The sequence below is a fragment of the Anopheles aquasalis genome, chromosome 3, assembly GCF_943734665.1.
Source record: "Anopheles aquasalis chromosome 3, idAnoAquaMG_Q_19, whole genome shotgun sequence".
Lineage (NCBI taxonomy): Eukaryota > Metazoa > Arthropoda > Insecta > Diptera > Culicidae > Anopheles > Anopheles aquasalis.
Window position 1 is genome coordinate 19,381,596 of NC_064878.1, and position 10,000 is coordinate 19,391,595.

At 39.3% G+C, this 10,000-nt stretch overlaps 1 protein-coding gene across 1 annotated transcript in view; it reads left to right on the top strand.

Annotated features, from left to right (window-relative positions):
* The window catches only part of LOC126578857 (frizzled-like), a 93,487-nt gene extending 91,342 nt beyond the window's left edge, over positions 1-2,145 (top strand). The window contains exon 5 of the mRNA XM_050241809.1: positions 1-2,145. This exon is cut by the window's left edge and continues 2,060 nt beyond it. The gene's annotated coding sequence lies outside the window, so the exon portion shown is untranslated.
* The last annotated feature ends 7,855 nt before the right edge of the window (positions 2,146-10,000 follow it).

Sequence of the window (10,000 nt, forward strand, 5' to 3'; positions counted from 1 at the left end):
CCAGAAGCCGTGAGCAGTGTTACAGTCGGTGGCTGCAGCCATTAATTATGCTCTGCAATAGTGGCCTTCCGGAAGTCTACGGGGTACGCTTGAGAGAACATTGATGCCCCCACGCGCCAAGGTTAACGAGTTGCTCTAATCGTTGAACTCTGTTTCGAGAATTTTCATGTGACATTCTTTTGTCTACATGGCGGGCTTACAACTTAATTAATCATCTTCATCTTCGGCCTTGTACAAGGTAGCTTTGCGCTGCTTTCAACATTTTCAACGGCCGAAGGGTTGGGGCAGCCGTGAATGAAGATTGTGTTTGACTTTATGGGGCAAAAGTCAAATAAGGATCCTGGTGTCATAGAGCAAACCTTACGATCTAAGATTTATCTTGATTAGGCTTGAAAGCAGACAAAGGTGCGATAGGAAACTGCATGGAGCGATAATAAACAGAGAAAGGATTTCGGAAAGCCGTTCGTTTAGACTCTCAAACATGAGATGCCTCATGTTGCATGACAATTTGTTGAGAAGAAAGCTTTTTTTTTAAATTGAAATTTATTAATGTTGTAAATGGAGGTCGACGATTTGAGAACCCTTAACGAATGTGGTCCTCGAATTTCTCTCGTGGATTAGAAACCCTCTGTTGAAAACGTTTTTATCTGTTATCTCGTTTTTATTATGAGATACCGTTCGATTGCATCCACGACGATTAGCTCCAAAACGATAGAAATGGAATGACTTTTTCTGCAATACTGAGCCCTGTCACCCAAAGGAGAGCGACCACTCGAACCCACATCGAAAGCATTTTCTCTGGAAGCTAAAGTTGACTTTGGCAACGATTCTCGCCCTGACAGCACGTCTCTTATCCAAGCATCCTCTCAGGCGAACTCAATCAATTCTTAAGTGTTCCTTCGAGAAAACTCTCGATGGAAAAGTCTGTCGTTGGCAAACAAACAAAGGTTTCTTCACTGGCGTGTTGAGGTCCGTATCTGTGGAAAGACGGCGGTTGCGTTAGTGCATGTTGGAAAGCTAAACAATCTTCATACTTTTTGTAAAGAAGAACGAATGTGTAAATCTACGCAACCAAATTGTCGATTCAATTGCCAACCGTATGAGTTTTTGTACAAATATGCCTAGAATCATACTGATACGCATTCGGAAGATAAATTGATTTGCCTCTACTCTTCGTTACGTGACATTGTTCGCTTGCAATAGCATCACTACAAAAAACCAATTGAAAATTGCTTTCGGTTTGCCGTTAGGTATCCCTAAAAATGATTCTGACATCCTGGTTCAATGTCGTATGCATGCCAATGTAATGCCTATACTACGTTTGTAACTATAGCTGCGTCCGCCTTATTTACATTTAAGAATCGTGTCCTATTAGGACAATCCCTCAACAAGCTAATGGAAGACTAGTTTAATGAATAGCAATGATGTGATTGCGAGTGCGTTGAATCAGCAAACATTAGAGAAAACCTCTATCTAACATATATTATGTAATTTTTGTAATGAGCAGCTCGATCGATAAATGTTTGACAGTTGAGTTGAGATCTCGAAAGAAATTCAATCGTTGCGTTTTTCATTCGAACTGTAAAGTAGCATCTATTGGCAGCTAGTAACGGATTGTTTCGTATGCCACAGCCATTGTGTCATAAAATGCGAATAACTCAGATCATAACGGCAAGCGGAAGAGAACTAAAGAGATAAGGGGTACTGATGGGCGGATCGCCTTTCTGTTAGTAGCCGAAGTAGTCGTCAGCTTAGATTTCGCGTACCAAATACATAAATAAATCGTCGCGCTTTCCTGCCGACGTAAATCCCACATTCTTACTCGAACCTCATACTACTTCGTCATAGTGCAGGCAACAAACAAGTGTACTTTAAGGATGATCCATGTCATGCCTTCTCCCTACCACCTATGGATTCAGTGATACTGTGGCGACAGTACTCTGCTTGTCGGTGTTCGATATATGTTTTCTATCTGTACAAAAATTAGACCAGCTATTGAGCAATTAAAGGAGCTCTGTCAAGTGTAAATGCTTTGCGCAAAACATGCTAGAGAAGTGTAAGTAGCGTTACGATAAACGAAAGATATCGCGCGATAGAAGAGAAAATCTAATGTTTAAGACGTGCATTGAATAAAAACAAATACTAGCAGAATCTTTAAGCCAATGGTTTTATTCTATTTGAGTCTAAGATTGGTTGTTGATATAATAGATGACAAAAACAAGGTGAGTATCTGTTAAGCTCATATGATTTGAAAACAGCGCATCTATTAAAAGATTAAAGTATGTACTCATTTGTATAAATTTGTGGTAATTTGAATCTTCTGTGAACATGAATCTGGTGAAAATTCCTTGTTTGGAAGCGCAGAACGAACCGATCTGTTCGTTTTGAAGAAATCGAAAATTGAAACGATCGTGCAATGCTATTTGCCTACATTCAGGCTTCATCGCCAGCGACCAGTTGTACTAAAGTTGAAACGAGCCCGTTATCATCATGATTTTGCCTCTATCAATACAAATTCCGACGCAGAAAACGTTTGAAATCCACATTCGCACCAGTGATAAGATTAGAGTTATCGAATTTAAAGATAACTACAAACGGTTTAGAGATTTTAGTTTGTGCGAGCATATTCGAGATCGTCAGTTACGAGAAATCGAAGCGACAAGCAGGTCGAACGGTATTCGATTTATGGATCAATATTTTGGTTCGGTAATAGTGAATATTATTCAACATTTGGTGATTTTTTGTAACAGTGATTTGAAAAATATAAGCAAATCGCTTAATCAAACGATAAGATCTAAAAGTTCGTTTATGTGCATAAATGTAGCACAAAAAGTGTTCCTGGAAAACGGTGAGTAATATGGACTGATCCAAACATGTCAACTTATCCAAAATATTACCAACAATTAACACTGCAAACAAGTTATCAGCATCTTGAGTATATCATTTTTTGCTTGCTTCGTGTTTTTTATTCGCAATTTTACCGCTATCGTTTTTAAGTGTACACCAATTATGTACGTTTTGTGCTCCGATTCGAGGCTATAATCTGGCCGGTTATCGTCGCCAAAAACTGTGCGATTGCTAACATTGTAATAGTAGCCAGTGATAGGCGGCTTATCATGCCAGGCCATGTCAGGCACGGTGTGTGGTTCGTGAAGAACATATGATTCATGCAGAATACTGATTAACTCGATAGATGCTCCACTTACACATAAACAACAAATAGCTGCTCCATTGACCCACAGTTTAAACAAGCGAAATTATCGCTGAATAAACAAAACAAAACCTGAGACCACAGTGTGTGTGGAATAAACCGGTTGTCGTTTATATGGAGATTTTTATTTCGTTCTTGGAATATGTTGATAGCATAGTTGCAACGTAACATTTGAACACGGTGATGCTAGAACCGCTTAGTCGTCTTTCTGCTTTGAATCCATTTGGTTCGATTCGCGCAAGCGAGCCGTTTTCAGAGTGATGATGAAACAGAATGTACAGTTTCTTTAGAGTGTTCAGAAACGTTCTGTGGTTTGTCAGGTATAATTTTAGTGTTTAAAGTGTCTCAATTGGAAATATGTGTTCAATTAGTATGTGTAACAGTGTTTTGTTTTGCAGGACCGGCTATTTTAATGGAGCATAATCGCTAATCTTCAAAGCATTATTTATTGGAATAGTTGTGAAGCGTGTCGTGTTTTTGACTACAACCAGGTTTGAAATCTAAATTCATGTGGACGTTGCTATGATTTTCATTTATTCACGATCACACCAAGAAGGTGAACCGGTCTTGGGGTTTTATTCGATTCGATTGACTCTTTTGATAAACATGTTTTTTATCCTGAGAATTAAATTAAATCCATTCAACAATAACTTCAAGTGCCTCATCAGGATTCATTTTTAAATTAGTTTAAATTACCCCATACGTTATTATATTAGATTATGTGCAACTTTTTTATTTTATTTTCTCCTTGTAGATGCTTCGGTAAACACTCAAAAGCGATAAGACTAACAGTGAATTGGTGAAAACTTATTCGAAAGACGATCAAAGCAGTTAAAATACGAAATGGCGAGTCAAACATCTAAACGCAAAAATGATTCCCCGAGCCAGATCCCATCTACGTCGACAAAACTATCCAAACCATCCGATGGATCGCAAGCTGAACCGAAACCAACGGGGTTGAAAACATCGTTGCACGGTGTGTCCTACCAGTCGAAGCTCGTCGTTGTATTTTCACTCGCTAAAGCTAAACTTCTCAGAAACCAAGGCAACAAATTTGAATTTACCATCACATCGGAAGATGATGAAGCAGGAAAGTTCGATGATATCGTGTATCGTTTCTCGGACGGAAACAAGGACGGTCTTCTGAAGGTTCAAGCGAAACATAAAATGGATCCTCACAAGATTTCCGTCACCGAATTGCTCACCGATCGGGATACGAGCAATCCGTTTGCCCTTCCGAAATACTTTTTATCGTTCTACGACCAAAAAACGCCGGAGAAAGCCAGCATGGAAGGATTGATACTATGCACCAACGCAGACGCGGTCGATGATGTCAAGAATCTGTTGGAACTGGTGCCGTACGATCTTTCCGATCAAGCAAAATATTCATTGGATGGTGTTATATCGGAACTATTTAATGGAATCGATGGAAACTGTTATCGACTTGACTATCAAAGGCTCACCAATCGATCGTCAATTTTGTTTCAACAACCGCTTAATTGTTCGATTTGTGCTCCGCTCGTGCAGCCTACCACTACCTTCGATGATCTGTGCAAAATACTGAAGCAATGTGTCATTTGCGAACGTTGGCTCAAGATTGCAAAGAATTTTGAGAATATCTATGAAAGTTTCACGGAATGTTCGGACCGTGTACGCCTGGCTAAGCTGCTCGTAAAAACGATCTTAAATGATAAGAAAAAGGAGGAAAAGAAAATATCCCTGACGAATGCGCTGTTCAAAGAGTATCGTAATGCGATCGCGAGTATAATAGACACGCCGAATGCGTCAAATGGATTTTATAATTTCACAAAACAGTTTCTTGAGCTACCTACCCCCGTTCAGCCGACAAGTCTTTCACTGTTTAGAGATGAGGTCGAGAAACAGTATCGCAAAGAACGCAAGAATCCATCACTGAATGTTTGGGATGAACTGAAAACGAAGAAAGTTAGAGTAACGGACGGTTTTCTGAAACAAGTTGACACTTCTAACTACACTTTCGAAGTTAAAGAAATTAACGATAAGTTAATCCAAATGTTTTGCGAACGTTTTCGGTTGGTTATTAACTCTAAGAAGGATACCGATCTCGACGAAACAATTGAAACCCACTGGGCTGCTTTGTACGATGACAGCATCGAATCATCTCTCGATGAGCAAGGCAGCTACGAAAAAGATGTTGCTTCCGAAAAACTGTTCAAAAAAACCTTCAGCTGGCTAGTAAAGCCTAGGGCAGAACCGATGAAATCAAGCGATATTTTGCTAGCCTTAAATGCCATAGACAACACCATCGATTTGTTCAAATTGAAAGGAATTTCTAACGATTGTAAGGCCAAGCTGGCTGACTATCGTTATCGCGTTTGTGAGGAATCGTTAAGATCGTCGAAATTGTACCAAGCGATTGAGCAAAGTAAGATCTACACCGTGCCATTCTATGATGTACAATTTGGTGCAAACGTGGTGTTGGATGTATTGCAATTACAAAAGAAGGATTCTTATCCGGTTTTGCTTCTCGTAGATTGCCAGTTCACAACCATAAGCGACAAACTTAAACGAGTTTTATCTACAGTAGATCATCCTCTGTATTTAGTTATTTCATTTACGACAGAGTGTGAATGTATTGAACAGACTATCAAAGGATGGAATGAGTCTTTACTGACTGGACCGGATAAAAAGGTTCTGATCATCAGCAAAAGAAACGGCAGCATTTCAGAGGAAGATTTCTGCATTGGCGATCTTCGTAAACAGTCGCAAGCCTTCTTAATAGATAAGAAAGTGGAAGTATCTCTCTGCGACACAATGGTTTCTGAAGGTAAAATTTTTCTCCAACATAATAGAGTTGATAAGATCCAAGCGGTGCTCCAAGAAATAGATTCAGGCAAGCAAATCCACACGAACGTTGATGCTTCCTTCGCACGCGTAAGCAACACGTTCATACATCGTGACTGGATAAGCAAAAGCAATCAAGAATACCCTCTCGACGATGCGGCATTTGGCACAATTTGGGACGTGGAAGATGAAATTAACGCTATCAACGAAGATGATTCGCTTCGCTTAAGCTTCGAAAATCTGGCGAAACGCTTCGAAAAAAATCTTTACTATAGGAATGTGTTTGAAGGTTTGAATTTAAGCGATCCAGAGGAAAAAGATGAACCACTTACTGTGGACATTGGCCGAAAGGTAACGATACTGTTGGGTGAAGCAGGTTACGGCAAAACAACCAGTTTCACTTGGTTAGCTTGGTATTTGAAACAACAGGATCCTACTGCCTGGGTTGTGCGGTGCACTTTGGTGGAATTTTCCACTGACTTTAAACATTTCAAACAGGATGCAGATGCAAATGACAGTTTAAGAATGTTATACCAGTTAACACATTTGTCCCTAGAAAGACCGCGCCACAAAACGTTAAAATCGGAGAGAAACAGAGCGCAACATTGTTCGAGTTGCTTGTCGCTAGTAGGTGGTAAGGTTGTTTTGAATGAAGAACTTCTAAAACAATCAAAATTAAGTGCCGAGGAAGTTATCATCTTAAGGGTATTTGCAGAGAAGTTTAATTCTGGAGAAATCATTATGATGTTCGATGGTTTTGACGAAATAGCGCCACATTACGAGCGAGTAGTTTTGAAGCTCCTTGCGTGGTTCTCCAAATTCGATGGACTGAAGAGATTATACTTCAGTAGCCGGGCTTACGGCTTTAAGGAAAAGTTTAAGTCTACCTTCGAGGATGCACAAATCTTCTACTTACAGGTACTGACTAGAAGAGACAAAGCCAAGATTTTATGTAAGATGTTGAATCTGAAACTAAACCATGCAACGATTCAAGATCAAGAAAAACTAGCATTGGTTAAGGTTTCCAGCGTTCTTTTGATTTACTTTCTGAAAAAACTACGTCATATTCCATTATACCTCAGCATGTCGGTGGAGGTTTATGTGGATTTGATAAAAAATTACGTGAAATTTTCGGAAAAATTAATTGATCGCTCACTTTTTGACAGAATGGACGACAAGTTTGAACTTTCGAACATGGTTAAGGCATTCTTATCATTGAAAGTTTGCATTTTGTCCTACGAGAAAATTGGTGCCCCCCTCGAAGCAGCTGATTACGCCAGTCAGGTAGAAAAGATTCAAGAAACCACCGAAGACGCACTGAAAATCCACGAGCTGCTTGCAATGCGATTGCTGTTTGATGACGAAGAGCGCAGATTAGTCATGTCGCAGGAGGAGGAACAGAAAGCGCACCTGCTGATAGAGAGAATTGAAAAGGGAAATGAGAAAACCGGACTGGTCGAGCGTGTTAGCGATGGTAAACCTATCTTCATTCATCGCCTTTTAGCAGAACAACTAGCCGCTTCTGGGCTAATGAGAAAGTGCCAGGACGATCAGTGCAACCTGTTAGTGTTTTGGAAGTCGAAATCGTCCCAGATTCGAAAGCATTTAGATTCCATACTCGCTAGCAACAAACCACTTCATCGTGCTGTAATACAAATGGACACTCGGAAAGTGTTGGAATTAATGAAAAAAGACACAAATTCTGGTTCGAGTACGCGAACTGAAGGTCATGATACCACAAGTTCTACTTTTAGCCAAACAGACGAAGGAGGAAGAACCCTGTTCCATCTGATGGTACTTTACGGCATCGAAGAAGAAGTGCCCTCCTGGGTTCCTAATATGATTGACATCGAAACAATTAATAGAAAGGATAATGTTTTCAAGTGGACTGCTTTGGATTACGCCTTTAGAGATCGAAAGTGCAACTTTATACATTTTTTTCTGCGCAATGGAGCATCGATAAATGTGGATGCACTCTTTAAGCAAATAGTTGCTGATGATCAAACGAACGAAATGCAAAACTCCAACACCGCATCGTCAGCAAATGCCTTAGCCAGGGCTGTTAGATTAGCTGCATACTACAGTGCTCTGGTTGTAGGTTTTTTGAGCCAACACGGTATAGAGTACGAATCAAACGAAGCTTATCAACAGATACGGAATTTAAATGTTCGATTCATGGAATATCTGATAGAGAGATACGGTGGTCGTTTCTACAGAAAGCGCATACCAAACTATCGACTAGGTGCAAGCGATGACTTTGATACTGTTACGAATGAAAAAACATCTATTTTGGACAACTTTATCGCCGGTGACTCAATGTTAATGATAGACATCATCTTGGAGCATGTTAAGCGGCGTCTTAAAATCAGACAAAACAAAACTAAGGCCAAAAAGCTCAAAGAAGAAATTTTAAACAAAATTTACAATTTAGCAATAAGAAAAAAATCTATTTATATTCTAAAATATCTGTCTGAATCCAAGTCAAGCTTGCTGAAGGAACCATTGCTACCATACTGCATAGCGGTCAGCGTGAGGCGTAATTGCAAAGTAGAATTTCTTTGGTTCGTCCGGCTCTATTGCAACAGTATACAAATTGAGGTTTTAGAAGCTATTGATGTCGATTCTGATGAAGAAAATGGTTCTTTAGATATAGATTGCAATTTTCATGATTTCGATTCAATAATTTCCACAATTCGCACAAATATCACAACTGATAGGTCTTCTACCATTTTAAGCTTACTTGTATTAACAATGATTTACGGACGAAAAGCAATGGCACAATGTCTGATCAAATTATTTAAGATAACGATAGAGTATAGTAAGATTTGTGATCTTATTACTCTATTTTGTAAAATTAAAAATGGGGATGAAAAATCGAAATACTATGAGTCAACTTCAGAAGCCGTCTTTAGGTATCTACTCAGCCAGTCCGTCAATCTTACCAGTGAAGTAGTGCAAAGTTTATTTTTCAAATGCACTTCATTGAAACTTTATCAGCTATCACAGTGTTTAGTTGATCTAAATGTTTTCGATTTACAAGCAATTGATCCAATCACCGGGATGAGCGCTTTTCATCAGTGCGTCTCTCAACAAGTGGTTACCTGGTTAGGTGAAGTGCCTGACAAACAATGTATTGTGTTATTCAGTAAAATGATGAAGGACAGTCCAGTTATTTTTTTCAGATTGTGCGATAGGGAAGAGCGCAGTGTAGTTCATCTTGCAATGTCGAATGGATATTTGGATATTGTGCAACTAATTATCGCAAAGTGGTTGAACATTCCTTCTGCCAGTGTACAAAGTCTAAAAAAACTTGGTAAAGACGATTTTGTAAATCTTAGACACTGTTACAATCAAATTGAAACTATAGCAGTTTCTTTAGAAAGACACAAATCGAGAATATTTAGACGACTGTTGGATGACTTATCTTCGCGAATGCGGCAAATTTCTCCAGTTTTCGGTTTATCTGATCATTAGCTATCAAATAAAATAGTATAAATCTAAACTAGTATTTAAAGAATAACATTAGATTGTTAAACATTACTTCCTCACTAGAGACATAACAGACAAATTATTTGATAAAATTAAACGAAAAATATGGAAATAAGTATAAACAACTCTAATAAATCCTCCGAACCGGCCTGCCTTCTATTGTGTTTAAAAAAATTGATATAAAAGTCCTCCTGTAAACAGATTCAAATTGATCCACGGAAAACTATCCATCAACAGAAATACAATAATGCATTCCGTTCCCGGCATGGGGTGCCGAAGCATTTGCACCGCGAAAACACAGGTCTGAAACGACTCGCGGACTCGCGTAACGCAGTACCGAAGTAACTACGCTGGCTAATAACCTCCTCCTCTGATGGTGATCTACCTCTGATGATGATGATCCGAAGGCAAACCTGCGATCTATCATCACCCCGACATACTTGATCGCTTCCTTCAACCGAACCACTAGATCATCGA